Below are 12,723 nucleotides of genomic sequence, written 5' to 3'. Positions count from 1 at the left end.
TGTAACATGTAGGTGTGCTTACTGATCTAAGCAGGTGCTGTATGCCTGGCAGCAACATGAGGCAACACAATTCCCTCCCCTTATGCAGCAACATTTAACCTCAGTTAAATGCTCAGTAAGGCAAAAGACAACATTTGTTTGAAATGCAGATGCACATGTTTGTGGTGGAGGCTGTGTGACGTTTCAGTGGACACCTGAAGTACGTTCAGAACTCCTGGCACGCTCATGGCACTTGAAGTCAGGGACTCACAGCAAAATCAGTTATCACCTCTTCAGGATATGGATCCCTGCATTTGGGTGTGACAAAATAATTTCAATCATAATTAGAAAAGTTATTCCGGCTAGGGCTGGATGATTAATTCTCTTTTGTCATGCTGACTGAATGGGAAGAACTGCTGATTGAACGAGGAATAGAAATTAAATAAAGTCTGACTGAAACAGAACTATTTTCTGCAAAGCAAGCCAAGAACTACCCCAGATTTATTTGGTTTCTTTCTAAAACCAAATATTTTGCATATTCCTACTAATACCAATTCCTTATTTCCTGATTACTTAACCCGGTTCTTCTTTTTTTCTATTCTTCTTAAATTAAGTCCCATTTTCAAATTACAAAAAAAGCCCAAAATATTTTCAAACCTAAAAGTGTTTTGTTTTGAAAAGGGATAATAAATGCAGAACATTTCTAAATTGAATGCATGCTGAAAATCAAACTGTTGTGAAGTTTTAAAAATCTTCCTGTGCTCTTTTCTTAGACAAGTTTTGATAAATTAGTGCATAATTTGCAAATAACTTTTCTCCCTGTGCTAATTCTTTTCCAGTGAAGAAATAGTTTATTTAACTGTTTAGTCCAGCTGTGTTCCAGACACTTGCTTGTCACATGCAAAACTGAAAGACACTTAAGTATTCTCTGTGTCATGCTTGTTTCTTGGATGTGGTGCAAAGCAAGAAAAGAGAAACCATCTTACTTGAAGAGCTATGTGTTAGTTACTATTAATTTCCTGCAAAAGTGTAGCTTAAGCATATCCACTAAACCACTCTTGCTTGTGGTATTCCCAGCTCAATTGTTAGTGTTCCTGCTGCAAAGTACTTCAGAAGATGCTCAGGCAGCCTGTTGATCTTCAGGGAAACCCCTAGATTTCCTTCCTTATTATTCATGGGGATTTCCCAGCCTACTGCAGAAAAACAAGGATCAAAGTGTTTTACATGCTGTCTCATGTCTCCAGATTCTTCATCTTGCTTAAATGCCTGAGGAGGTGAGTGGCCATAAATAGAATTCTTGAAACACTAGAAGTGGGAGCAATACCAGTGTATTTTACAAACAATTTTATTAAAATAACATTAAAAGTATCTTAAAATTTGGGGGGTTCTCCATACTACAGGGAATACTGGGCAGAAAAAGAAAGTAAATCCGTAGTTTTATAACTGTACTCTTTTTTTATTAGCAGAATAAGTAGGAGAGAGACAATAAAGCTAGGAAGATGTCTTAAAGCAAAATGAATTAGAGACAGGCCTGTGTGTGCTCTTTGAGATCTGTCTGTGTGATCAGCCTTTTTAATGACAAAGTAATCCATAACATAGATCGTTCAACCAGACAGGACATTGGCCTACAGTCTGGATTTGTGCTTGTGTTGCTTGTGAAATCCAGCAGGAGAACAGCCCAGGTTTGCTCTGGGTTCTAGGAGTCACAGGTCTCCCATCCATGCATCCAGTGTGCTGGCCCTGCCTCCTACGGCTCACCAAGCTGGTTAAACAAGTGCCATGTTTAATGCACACATTCACTTCCCTTAACTGTAGTAAAAAAGAATGTGGTACTCAGAGAATGTATTTTCACAGGTAGAGGGTGATTGATACCTTGTTTTCCAGCAGCAACTATGTTGAAAATGCTGACTTTCAATCACTGCCTAAAGACACTGTATCTGCTAGGTAAAAAAAGAAACAGACACAAACTTTGCCAGAACATACCTTGCATACTATTAATCACTCGTTGACAGCTCTGAATTTCCATTTACCTGTTGAACCTTGTATTTGAGACAGGTATTAGCTATAGTGAGGGTAAACAAGTATTTAAATATTTAAATTAATAAGTGTATTGGTGCTTTTACAGTCCATTAGAGGTAGGAACTCCTTTTAGGTGTAAAACTTATTTGCTCATGTGTTTAGAACAAATCTGAAATCATGATGAAAGAAGTTAGTTTCCCACCAAAATTTAATGTGAGTAGGACTGACCACATCTCTGTCTAGCAGTGTAGTGTTTTTACTCCCTCCTAATTTCAAACTTGGGCTCTTTTTGATTAATCTCATTGAATTTTGGTATCAAGTTAAAAGCCAAGAAACCTGTGTTCATACACTATTGATCATAGTCATTATTGTTCAGTTTTTCAGAAGTATAGGGATGGTTGCAGTCCATCTGAGAATGTGCAAAACCTCCCCTGTTTGCCCTTGAGTAACACATGTGCTTGTAATCACACCTAACTTTTTAAAACATGAGGAATTTGAAAATGAAAAAAAGGTAACAGCTTTTACTCTAGACAAAAATCTGTCCTCATAAGGGCTGAAATTCACTGCAGCCTGCTTGAAGTGTGTTGAATTAAATTTCAGAAAAGAAATGCTCATATTTAGGAATTAAACCAGCCAGTATTATATAACTATGTTTTTGTAGATTTTGAGAATAATGGACCAAGTAAACCTTAGTAAGTGAGATTTTAATGGACTTAATCATAGATTTGATGAGTGTTTTCCTCTGAAATTTGATTCTACTGAGTTCTACATGAAAAAAACCCGAAGATTATAGTTCTGTGCTAAAGTATTAGTGGAATTACACAGGAACTAATTGTATATATCTAGGGAATCTGAGGGCTTGGACTGCTTGGGACAGAGATGCCTAAGAAATCTAACTACACAGCATGTTCCCAGGCTATGGAAAGATGCTGGAATAAGCTGTCTCCACCCAGAACTGCCGCAGGAGCAGGAGGCCTTCTGCTTTGTCTCACTGCCCTTCCCAACAGAGTCACTTACACTCTCAGCACTCGGTGCTGATGAAGAAATGGGGCTGCAGAGCTGCCTCTCCACTGGCACCCTCTCAGGTCACTGTAGTGGACAGCAGTGATATTGCCAGACTTATCTGCTGAAACGGGCACTGAAGCCGGGAAAAAACCCTCTCTCTTGCTCTAATGGTGGTTGCTCTGTCCAAAAAATGAACATATGAAATACACCACTCATGTCAGATTTAGCTGTGAAATATGCATTCAGATGTCACTCTAACCCTTCAATTTCAGAAATTATGAAAACAAACTTCATTTCTTTTGGATAAGAGAAGTGAGAAAACTCTTATCCTTAAGACAAATGCTTCATTGTGACCAGATGGGACAGTAAGTGCAAAGCTTAAGAAAGCAAAGCTGCCCACGCCTTGCAGCTGCCTGATTTGCTGAAAGGTGAGCACTAAAATTGTTACAGCGTTGTACCTCGTTTCCTGGAAAGATGGGATCTGATATACTTCATTTGTTTTCATCCACGTTGTTCGCTTTGCATTTTATCCTGATGAAGGATGTAGCTACAATTTCGGCAGCATTTCCAATCACCTCTGTCCTGTCCTACTGTGGTGGGATGAAAGTTTAAGAGGCTGGGACACAATGTGCTTTTTCCAAATGACAACGCTAGATGGTGCCCCTACACTGCCCAAAAAACCACACAGCCTAGCCTCGGCTTTGAAATCTCAGAAACGGTGAAAAGAGTGGAGTGATATGATGTGATATGATGTGATGTATTACGTGTGCATGTGTCTCTATGTTTTAATCCTCACACACTATTTATGTCCTTAGTTAATGACATGTGGAGCTATTTTCTCTGTTAGTCCCTTAAAATAACTATTTTAAGCACATGCATGCTTTTCCTTTCCTGTTTTCCCCAAACACCCACACAGAACCGGAGGACAGTTAATTGGAGGACGTTAACGGTAATTCCAGAAGACAGGACAGATGTTAGTGGTTCTGGTCCCAATGAAATGAATGCTCTCTGTGTAACGGGCAGCTCTGCTAATGCAAGTTACCTTCAGTTCTAACGCAGTGTTTGTGTGCATGTGTCTCTGCCAGACTGAGACCTGCACGTCCACAAATGTCTCTCTAATAAAATGTTTTCTACACACAGTGCTGAATCTAAAGCACTAAAGACTTGATTCTTGCCTGAGAGAACCATACAGAACTTCATTTGTGAGAGAAAAATCCAGCCTGAAAAATAGGATATGAAGGGCTTTTCACCTTTGTTTCATAGTGCTTTGGGTGTTTTTGGGGTATTTTTGGATTTCAACAGGCACCGTGGAAATTGCAAGAAGACACGCAGACTGCAGTGTGGTTAAATGAGGGATAGCCTTACTGAATTCCTCCTGCAGCACCCTGCAAGCTCTCATCCCAAGGCTGGATCAGCTCAGCACCTTGCTGCTAGTCCGGCTCATTCATCTGGGAACTCTCTGCTGCTTGCACATCCCTGAAGGAACTGATGGGAAGAGAGTGACAGAGACTAAAGCACTAAAGATAGGTCCTGAACAGTGGCTTGCTATGACCAACACAGAGCACGTGACACATCTTCTCAGGTTTCTTTGTAGATGTGTTGTAAATTGCAGTGTCCTCCCTTGATGGCACAGTGGCCGTGGTGTGGCTGGGTGACAGCCTTGGAGGCAAAGCCAGGAAAAACAGTGGCCAGTGGTTGGGTCGGGTATGTTTTGGTTCAGTTTCTCCCCTGTGTGTGGCTGCCACTGCCAGGTGTGCTGAGGACTCCATCCCTCCTTCCCAGTCACCTGGACCACACAATTTGCATGCCTGTGCCAGGAGCTTAAGAGTATTGCTAATTCCCCACCTGCTTGTGGTCAAATGGTGAGCCCTGCTGAGGCCAGGGCTGGTGCCATCTGATTTCAACCCTCCTGATGTTCATACACTCTTGCACTTGGTGCTCTGGAGGAAAACTTCATCCATGAGGGCTACTTGAATGAGATGATTGTTCTGGACCTCAAGGGAAGGTGAAATAACTGCTGCAAGGAGAGGGTGCTAACAAGCTGTGCCACTGCTTCCCCTAGCAGCATTCAGTGCTGATGTTAGCAAATACAACCAGTTTGTATTTCTCAGGTTAAGGACACAGTGAGCTTTAGGGTTAGATTTTTGGGAAGATACAAAGTGTGGATCTGGGTAATTTATTTTGGTTTTAGAAGGTGGAGTCAGATTAAGGTTGAGAAAGCAATGAGATTTGTTCATAGTATACTTGGGAAGAGAAGGTTCTGATGTCTCAGAGGAGGTGACTATGCTGGTCACCAGTATACTGATAAAGACTGGCAGCTGCCTTAGGGAAGGAGAAGACATGAATGCAAGAGCAGGATTCATTTATATTTCCTACCAAGTATCTGTTTCCTTGTTGCCCTCTTTTCCAGCTAAATAGGTAAACTCTAAGGCTGGGACTACAGTCTGGGTACTAAAGTACTGTGCAAAGCAGAGGTAACCCTAATTCAGGACTATTTTTAGTTAAGAACACCGATCAGTGTCAGACCTGGGCTAAAATAGCTCACAATGAGTGAACTATTTCATCTTTAAAAGGCAGGACCGAAGGGAGATGCAAGAAAGGACTGGCATATCGGTGAAGTTGATCTCTGCTGTGTTGAAAATTTCCCCATATATTTCCCTGACACTCTGGGGAAATGCAATTCTAAGCCTTGGTAATTGAAAATAACTTTATTTCGTGTCTTTTGAGCTCTTGGCATGTTCTTGGTGCTTCTGTGCAAGTCTATGAAAACACACTTATGAGCCATGGACAAACCAAAGTAGTGAGTGAAATATTCCTAGCTGTACATTTCTGCAGAAAATCAGAAATGACCGCAAACTTTGTCAAAATGGTCAGATTTATTGTATTTCAATGTTTTCTTCTAGAATTGCTTTCTTAGAAGGGTAACAAACTGACTCCTTAAATTCCTTTTCCATTAAAACATCAATGATGTCCACTCAGCACATTTATAATTCTTGTACTTCTAGTATTACAGAGTGCAGGGGTACTTTCCCATATACAGTTATGTCATTGTGTGATTGATCAAGAGCTCTGTGCAATGACATCAATGAGTTCCAAGGGTCTTCGGTTTTTTGGGGGGCTTTTCATGTGATTAGAAGTATTACATTTGAAGAAGACCCCTGTTTCACTGCTATGGGATATACACTCACTCAGCAGTGTCTGTATGAATAACATCATACCTTAAACAAGAAAATCTACTGCATTGCTTAATTCATGTTCCCAGCACAGGGAGGTCTGGCCGCCGTGGGCAGGCATGTTCTCAGGGAGTGCCTTTGCCAAACGCTGCAGGTGAGCTCCTGGCCCACACCCCTGGCAAGACACGGGCTAGCAGTGCCTGCACCACAGGAGCAGGGAACATGGGAGCTGTTGCCTCCTCTTCCCTCACAGGTCTTTCAAATCTCCCACACTCACAGCTGATTTCTTGAGTTGTTTTCTGTGGGGAGGACCTTGCCTAGTAGATATGTTAAAACCAGCTATATACAAGCCACTGAGACCAGCATGTACCATTGGTTTCCTAGTTTCTAAGCCCATAATCCATGGCATATGACAGATTTCTGTCCACTGTGAATAAGATTAGCTACTTCTGAAATGCACTAGCAAGCAGAAGTGGGTTAGCAGTTACAGATTGATGTCAACAAAATCAAAATACCTTGTTTTAATAGAGTGACGCTTCACTGAGTAATTAGCCTTCACGCTGTGGCACTTCTGGTTCCACCTTTTAGTGACTGGGCAGTAGGATCATGGTGGAATTCAGGAAATGTAAGAAGCTGCTGGGTATTGTTAATTAATGAGAAATGTGCCTTTATACTTACAGTGAGAGAGTTTATTGGATGATACCAATGTATGCTCTCAGGGTAGAACACCACAGAGCTGGTCATTGCTGTCATTTATAAAGTTGTTGGTTTGGCTTTTGCATGAGTTAATTATTTAAACTGTTATTGTGTTAAAACTTATTATTAATCCATAATTGACCCCCTTCTGTTTACCACTACACATATGTTGCTTACACCCTTTTAAGGGTCATTTAGTGTTTTACAAGTTAAGAAGTTACATTTGTTAATAATTATATCGAAATGAAATGTTCCTGTTTAAAAAAAATTGAGTTGTGTGTTGGTAATCATTTTTAAGACTCTCCTTCCAGGACCCTCAGCAGCTCATAAGTTAACATATTAAAGGCAACTGAGTCTTCCTCTGACAGTGAGTAACCTGCAACCATGGCAACCATGCATTTCAATATGGAGCTTTTCCCGCCAAAAGAATGGATTACCTCACTCTTTCAGCAGCCCCTGGCAGCAAGCGAGCCACTGGATGAAAGAACTGATGTCATGATTTTTCTATCCAATTACCTGAGGCCAGGAAGGCTGGACTATGGGTGGACTGTGGGTGTGTCTGGGAGGGACCAGAGGGTTTAAAAGGCTTCTACACAAGCTGAGGGTCATCTGGACTCTTCTAGGGCTAGCCTTGGGAGAGACCCAAAGCTGTGGCTCTCGCTCCTCATACCTCTTTAGAGGCATAATTAATTAACTTGGGTTTTAGGCTAGCTAAAGCCACCACAGCTTTGACTGAGTTCTTGCTCTGAGGCTCCTGGCCGGTTCGGTCAAAGAGTTCTTGATCCTGGCACCCGGGCTTTTCCTAATTTTATTTTATAGTTTTATTTTTGTACTGTTCTTGATTAAATTCTTTGTTAAATAAATTACCTTTCTATGGTAATTTCAAGAGTTGTTGGTCTTTATAACAATTGCCGAGGGATTTTGGGATTGCTTCTCTACTTGCTAGATTGCAGGTCAGGGATACATCCACTGAGGTCAGTGGTGTTGCATTAGTGGAAACATAGCCTGAGAGGATAAACAAGGCTAAAGGACTTGTGAGACCCATGTGAGTCATGCAGTGCTTAGGCCACTGGCTAAGGAATTAAAAGACTTAGGAGGAGAGGCTGAGGTAGCTTGGTTTGCTCACCTTGGAGAGGAGAAGGCTGAGGGGTGACACTATCGCAGTCTACACCTTCCTCAAGGGGGAACTGCAGAAGGGGAAGTGTTGATCTCTCTCTGGTGACCAGCGATAGGACCTAAGGAAAGAGAAAGAAGCTGCATCAGGGGAATTAAAACTGGGACGTTGTCAGAGACTGAAAATAGTTCATGCCTCAAACTGATACAAAGTTTTGCTCATTATAAAGACACTACAACCAAAGAAGCCTCCCTGAAGACTGGGACTTTGAATTCAAAGTCAAACTGTTGATTAGATAAAGGGAAATGCAGTGTTCAGTCATCCCCGGCTGAGTTTGGGGCAGGGGGGAGGTGTGTGTGGGGGGGAGAGCACAGCTCACAGAAGCCAGGTTTACACAGACTCTCCCCAACTGAGGGGGGAGGAGGAGGTTTTGGGTGCATGGTGCAACCTCTGGTCAGAGGCAATAAACACCCATCCTCTGATTACACAAACCGGCCCCGCTGTGGAACCCCCAACCGCACAGAGCACATCCATGGGACATTCCCATGAGAGGCTTGGTCCCACAGGACTGCTCGTGATGCAACAGACCCAGAGTCTGCTGTGAGAGACTGCCCCTCACCTCCAGGGGGACATGCCAGGACATTGCTACCTGGCTCGAGGGTATATAAACCCATCAGATTCTATGCTTTCTGGGGGGACCTTCACCACAAAGAAGACCAGCCAGAGAGGATCAACAGAACATCTTGGGATCCACAGATGGTGATATTTTCCTTATTCTGTCCCTGTCACTCTTTCTGTCCCCCCCACCTGTTTTCTACTTCTTTCTTTCTTTCCCTCTCTCTCTCTCTCTCTCTCTCATATTTACTATCAATAAAACTCTTACTATTGTCACTGGCATATGGTCTCATTTGCACCTTAATTTGGGCAGAGGCATTTCTAAGAACCTTAAAACTGGATCATAACAGACATTTTTCTGGAACCTTTGGTGTTTGAGTAAACATTTAGTATGCTTGCTCGGTTTAAGCATTTTTCATCCATTCATTCACCCAAAGATGAAGCCAAAGGAGGGTCAATGAGACACAGCTATGTTGATACACAAACTTACTGATATGAACAGTCTTACTGTGTGAGTGTTGCTGTGCTTGAGAGGTTGATCTCCCACTAAATTCCACAGCAGCAGCTTTTACCCCTGACTTCAAATGGATTATCATGTGAACAACAGTTCGGTGCAAACAAAGACATGCTGTACATGACTCCAGTGGCTGTGGTACTGCAGTGCACATGAAGTCTGTGTTTATCAGTTAAGCACCTGCTCTACTGGTGGTGTGGAGGTACCAAGTATTTGCATGGGTGCAGGTGGACTTCAATATCATGGAAACACTTGATGTGCAAGAAACTTAGCCTAAAGGCACCTGTGTGGTCAGCCAGACTGTGCCAAAGGGACACCAGACTGAGACGTGAAAATATGACACCGTGTATATCCGGACTTACTTAACAAAGTGAGCACCCATCAGGACACGGGTTCAGGCTGTTCCTCTTGACATCTGTCTGTCAGTCTGCACTGCAAGAGGAAATAGATAACTTTCTAAATGGGCTTATGTCCTTAGACTGAAAATGTTTCACAGTTTTTACACTAATTCAAATTCTCATTAAGAAAGATAATTCCATAACATGAGAATGTTACGGGTGGTTCCTGTTAACACTCTTTTTCTAGGTGGAACCTGACAGAAGTGGTATTTATTTTTCTTCAGCAGACCTTCCCCTCAAAGATACTGACTGGGACGTAGGTCCCACTGTGTGCATATAGATGTCTTTGAGAAATTAGTGAACAGGGCATTCTCTATCTAAAGTCTACGACAGATAATGACGAGGTGAGCAACAAATCCCACCCAGTGTGTTGTATGAAGCTTTATTTCATTGCTCCTTTGCAAATCAGGCATTATACATTTATTTTTGCATTTTTTTCTCAGGCCACAGGTAAATTCCATGACGTTTGACTTGGCTGATAATTCTTACTCCCTATTCATTGCCACACATGGGAGGGAGTCCTTCTGGCCAATCAAACCCGTAAAGACTTCAATGCACATTAATCAGTGGAACATAATTCCTTTTTGGTACCTATGAGACATGAGTGTGCTGAATACTGTGGGGAATGCACAAGATAATTTCAGAGAATTATCTCCCAGAGCCTTCTAATGAAAAATTAGACATTAAAATAATTAAGATAATGAAGATTTGGGCATCTTCAGATGCTGTCAGTCATAAATGCCTCTTATCATTCAATTGCACTGCTTTCCATTCAAAAAATTTCCTTGGACCATCAGCTCCTGCAATATTTTGGAGGAGAGGACTGTGCAGTACCAAATGCCTGTTAAAAAACAGGACTGAAATATCATACATGATGGTTGACAAAGACACTTTAGAAGCCTTGTGAAAAATAGATTTAGCTCCCAGATGGGCAAGGTGTATCAGTGAGCAGAAATGAACAGCCCTGCTGGCAGCACTCAACAGGTCTGCTTCCTAAGACACAAAGCATTAACAACCATTGTCAGCCCCTCTGCCCTTTCCTCTGTTTCTTTGTATGTTCAGCTCTTGAGTTCAGGTGTGGTTTCTGTCTCATTGTATGAGGACCCAAAGGGCTTGAGATAAAATACACTAGAATAAAAACTGAAGTTAATTTCACAAGGGAAGGCTGAAAGCATTAGAGGAGATCCAAGCCTGCTTCAATTGTAGTAGTATCTTGGAGATTTGAAGTAGACAGTATCTTGAAGATTTTCCTTAAGACAAAGAGTGCCACAAGGATCATTTCTCTGTTACAAAGCTACTTATGAGTTGTGCTAAGTTCCTGGCATAGAACAGGCAAAGGTAATTTAAATAATATTTTTTTCTATTTCTTGTCTTCTGCCTTGCAAAGAGCAAAAGTAAGATCTAGCACAATTTTAGTGTCTTCTAAGGTCTCTGAAGAGTGTCTTCCCCTGCCTTTGTGAATGGGCTATAAAAGTCTTCAGAAAAGAGAAAGAACATTTTAAGGTGAAGAAAAGAATTTTAAACAGAGATCGTGTTTTTTCCCAAGAAACATAAAATGTCATGCAAAACATCACTTTCAAAAGACATTTGCTGCTCTTACAGGTTAACCCAAGAGAAGGTTCAATGGGATCAGATGGAGGACTCACCAAGGAATGAGAACAGCAGTGTTTGTTCAAAAGTTGTTTCAGACCCTTGGCTTAGAGCCTGACACCTGTGAGGATTTTGCAAGAGAGGCAGTAGATACTGCAGTTAGGCAACCAGCCCAGCACCGTATGTTATTTTGAAGCACACGCATGCATTCTGCAGCAATGAAAGGATGAGGAATTGCATCCCTCCTTGTCTGCTGTTTTCTATCAAAAACTTTATGCATTTCTCCTGCCACAACAGAACCTACCATCTGGTTTCACAAAACACTAATTACAATTTAATAATTACATGTCTTGGTTTTGAAAGACAGGTGTCTGCTAAGGAAGGCAGAAGCCTCCCTTGAAGTGGCAGATATAACCCCTTTTCCTCCGAGTTATAATTTTGAAATCAAGGGCCTTTAGGCAAAGATGTGGGAAATAGGAATAACAGTTCTTTACTCTATATATATATGTATATAACCAGTCAAACAAAACAACAACAACTATGGCAGTAACAGCAATCACAAACCCAGTGCCAGCCTTCTCGGCTGTCGGGCCCTTTCCCCTCGGGTGCAGTTCCGCTCGCAGCCGGCAGGGGCGCTGGCGGCTCCCGGTGAGCAGGGCAGGTGCGATGGTTCCCCCGCGGCTGCAGGGGGCGCTCCGGAGCGAGCTCGGGGAGCACGCGGCACCGGTGCCCTGGGATCCCGGGAAGGGATGGGACAAAGGCTTCACAAACCGCTGGGCAGCTGATCCCGGACTCTCGGGAACAGCAGGCTGGAGCGGCAGGGATGAGCACAAATCCCAGGTGGCAGATGAGATGTATCCAAAGGGGGAACCCCCCGGAGGTCTGGGCAGGCAGGGCGAGCACGGCTACAACGCAGCGAAGGCTCCAATCAGCGGCGGGGCAGGGCAGCCACAGCCCGGCCTCCAGCAGGGCAGGGAAGGTGGGCTGGGGGTCCTGGGATCTTTCTCTGCAGAAAGAAAAAACGGCCGAAAAAGAACCAGGCTCCTCTCCCCGAGAAGCCGAGAGCGAACTGACCCCACACCCAGGTGAAAACAAAAGAGTAGCCAGGTCTTTTGTCTTCTCTGAAGTACGGCCATTTGTCCCCTAGCAACATGCATATGGGAAAAAATTCCTTTAACAGGAAAAAAACTAGGACTAAACTAAAACCCCAACATTACATTTAATTTTTTTTCTGAACTTTTAGTCTCTGAATAGTGGATTATTATTGAGGAACTTACAGAAATGGGCAGTTTTAAAGATCACCTTAGGTTCCTTCTGTAGAAATAAAACTACGCTCAGAAAGCCACCATTCTCTTGACTTTTACTCAAGTGTGAATCAAGTCTTGGTCAACAGAGGGAGATACAGCATAACTTATCAACACATTTCTCAGGCAAGTATACAGTCAGTTCAAGTCTTCCACACAAAACTCAAGGGATTTAGCAAATCTAATTCATTCTGTATTGATGTTCATAGTTACTGGGTCTTAACTGATCACCTTACATATAATATTACACTCTCAGGACCATCAAAGAGCTGCTTTGGGTCTCAATGCTAAAGCAACCCTTGCTCTTGTGTATTTT

At 42.5% G+C, this 12,723-nt stretch overlaps 1 long non-coding RNA gene across 1 annotated transcript in view; it reads right to left on the bottom strand.

Moving 5' to 3' along the window:
• The window catches only part of LOC125319548, a 58,205-nt gene that overhangs the window by 43,464 nt on the left and 2,018 nt on the right, over positions 1 to 12,723 (bottom strand). The window contains exons 2-3 of the long non-coding RNA XR_007200793.1: positions 9,478 to 9,547; positions 7,999 to 8,107 (exon numbers count right to left, since the gene is read on the bottom strand). This is a non-coding gene — a long non-coding RNA (uncharacterized LOC125319548). The remainder of the gene's footprint in view (positions 1 to 7,998; positions 8,108 to 9,477; positions 9,548 to 12,723) is intronic.

The sequence above is a fragment of the Corvus hawaiiensis genome, chromosome Z (genome assembly GCF_020740725.1).
Source record: "Corvus hawaiiensis isolate bCorHaw1 chromosome Z, bCorHaw1.pri.cur, whole genome shotgun sequence".
Taxonomy (NCBI): Eukaryota; Metazoa; Chordata; class Aves; order Passeriformes; family Corvidae; genus Corvus; species Corvus hawaiiensis.
The sequence above is the reverse complement of the archived record's forward strand: the minus strand, read 5'-3'. Positions and strand labels throughout refer to the sequence as shown.